This window comes from Brassica oleracea, chromosome C6 (genome assembly GCF_000695525.1).
Source record: "Brassica oleracea var. oleracea cultivar TO1000 chromosome C6, BOL, whole genome shotgun sequence".
NCBI lineage: Eukaryota > Viridiplantae > Streptophyta > Magnoliopsida > Brassicales > Brassicaceae > Brassica > Brassica oleracea.
The window spans coordinates 10988279-10991171 of record NC_027753.1 but is presented as its reverse complement, the minus strand read 5'-3'; positions in this window follow the sequence as shown (position 1 = coordinate 10991171).

The following is a 2893-nucleotide window of genomic DNA, read 5'->3' as shown; positions in this document are numbered from 1 at the left end:
TTTACGTGTAGATTACGAGGAACTGTTTTCGAGTTATTTACGAGGAATTGTAGCGACGTCCTTACGAGGAATTGTAGCGACGTCTTTACGACGAATCGTTCTACTTCGTCTTTACGACGAAATATATTCCTCGCTAAGTTACGACGAATTAGCGAGGAAATATGTGTTACGACGGACGTGTAACGAGCAAACGCGTTTCCTCGCTAATTCGTCGTAAAGCCTCTTTTACGACGAAATAACGAGGAAAACCGCCCTCGTTAAGATTATGTTTTCTTGTAGTGGATATACCATCCTTGTCCCATTTTTTTTTCCTTCTCTTTCCATGAAGCATCAGTGAAGCACCATCGACCCAATCATTGAGGTTCTTGTATCTTCTTATCTGAACCGCCCGATGAAAGAACGATGTGTTCTTGTCTCATAGAAAGCCATATTATTCAAGATTTGTACTTAAAGAATTGCTCCTCTATTTCTGCATAATGATTCCACTCTCGTGCAGTTGCTGCCTCATTTCAAACGTTGCAGCATATGGATTTAAAAGCACCTGCCTTTGCCTCTCACGAAGAACATCAAGGGAAACTTGAGTTCTACGAGTTATATCACCATATCTCTCTCTATTCATTGCTCTAAGTAGGGTTTTGAGGCCTTTGAGTTTCTTGTGAAATCGGTGTATTTCTGACCGAGCGTGAAACAAAGACTCAGTTTCAGTATAGTAAGATGTGATGCTTTCATGAAGCTGAGGATGCTTAATTAGATAGTTGAAAACTAGAAATGTCTCTGCTTCCGGAATCTCCACCGTTTTAATTTGTATAACATATTTCGCATGGTCATATATTCCACTCCTCTCGAATATTGCAAATGAATCCAGGAATATCTTTGAACACTTTGAGTTCACAAGAGCTCTATCCATTTATTTTATCTATAGGGTCTAACCGTCTAAGTCTTGGTGGTTCCACCTCGGTAGATTAAGATCTGTGGATCCTAAAACCTACACTAGGAATTTGGTGATGTTTATATTTGTAAATTTAGGGAACGAAGAACGTTGTAATCAAATCAAGTTGACGAAAATGAATTGTATTGATGATAAGTTTACATGATCAATGAATATGACCAAGAGTGAAACTAGCCAAAAACGAAGGAATAAAAATAGGTTGAAGTGTTTAGGAGTGAGAGCTCGAGGTCGAATGGTATGTGGGTGTATATGCGGGAATGAATCTCCCTTTTTTTCTTGAACTCCTTTCTTCTTATACTCCCTGGATCTGTTGCAAGCTTCAGATAGTTTCTCACTTGATTGCGGATATTGCAGACATTTTCTTGCCCTCAGACCATTCTCTTGTCTCAAGACCCAATTCTTCCAGACCAAGGCAAGTGCTTGATTAAGGCCCAACAATTTTACCCCATCCCTCTAGTGAGGATTCAGAATCTAAAAGGATAAATATTTAGTTCCACTATTGATATCACTCAAATTATCCTAAGGAGTGATTTTACTCTCTCAAATAAGAGGTTCAATTGTAATACTTAGGGATCCAATCCACATGGAGCTAGGGAACCTAATAAATCTAGTCAGACTTGTTAAGCTAAATGATTTAATTGTTTAAATGTAAAGTTGCAGTTGTTGAGCAAGTAATTGCTCGATTGATTGGTTGAGGTTTTAGTGCTCAAAAGGAAATAGCTAGACTTAGGGTTTTTATTCAGGAAATTCAGAATTATAATCCTTTAGATTCCTAACAAGTTGCATGCATGATATTGTAGAGCTCAACACTTATAAACGAACCACTAGGCTCTCGCTTTCTAGGTTCGCCTATTGACCAGTGTCGATCGAGGATTCTATATGAATATCGATCGATGCACTATTCAAAACGTCGACCGATTATTCTATTTGAATATCGATCGACGCTGTTAGTCAAGCGTTAATGCGCGTGTTGAATGTGCTCACTAAGCTCACTAGATCAGCTCTCGCCTTACTCTTAGCAATAATCTTAGCTCAATTATAATGGTTTCAGGATGAGATGAAAGCTATCGCTTAAATCTAACAATCCTAGGGAAAGTTCTAGGTAGCTAATCTAGAATCAGACATTAATGACAATCCTAATGATTAATATCACAACTTTGCAATCTATAGTTGGGGCTAATCCCTCATAACCTATTTAAACCCTAAAATCTAACAAGAGAACTACTCAGACATGGCCAAACAATTCATAACAACAATAACATATGAAAACTGCATTAGAATAGTAAATAGATATCAATGGAGTTCTAATCACGAATAACTTTGGATCTTCTCTCCAATCTACTAAAAATCCTGGAAAACCTTTGCTGTGAAAATATTAAAACAAGAAAGCACACTTTGCCTCTAACATGTTGGAAAAGCTTATATAACTAGGTTAAAACTCATCAGGGGTAATCTTGTAAATCAGTGAAGACTTGGGCTCTAAGTTGGCTATGACCAAACGGGCTTTCTGCGCGCTTCGCTGTCGATCGATGTCAAGATGTGAACATCAATCGATTATTCCTCTTCAATATCGACCGATGGTCGAGCTCGATGGTCATCTCGAGTGCTTACTCCAAATATCTTCAAAATGCTCCAAAATCATCACTTTCCTCCAAATCACTCCTGATCCTATAAATACTCTAAACAGACTCTATAATATAATAATTAATAATTAGAACACTTATAAACCATGGGTAAAACTGGGTCAAATCCATGGTCTATCAACTCCCCCAAATTTACCCTTTTGCTTGTCCTCAAGCAAAACAAACAGGTAGTCTCTCTGAAAGAGGTTTGAAAACAGCAGGGACTCTCATGATTTAAAACTTAGAATCATCGCCTCTACAATATTGCAATCCACATCTAAGAAGTTCTAATCACAAAAGCACATTATACCATATCCTAGCT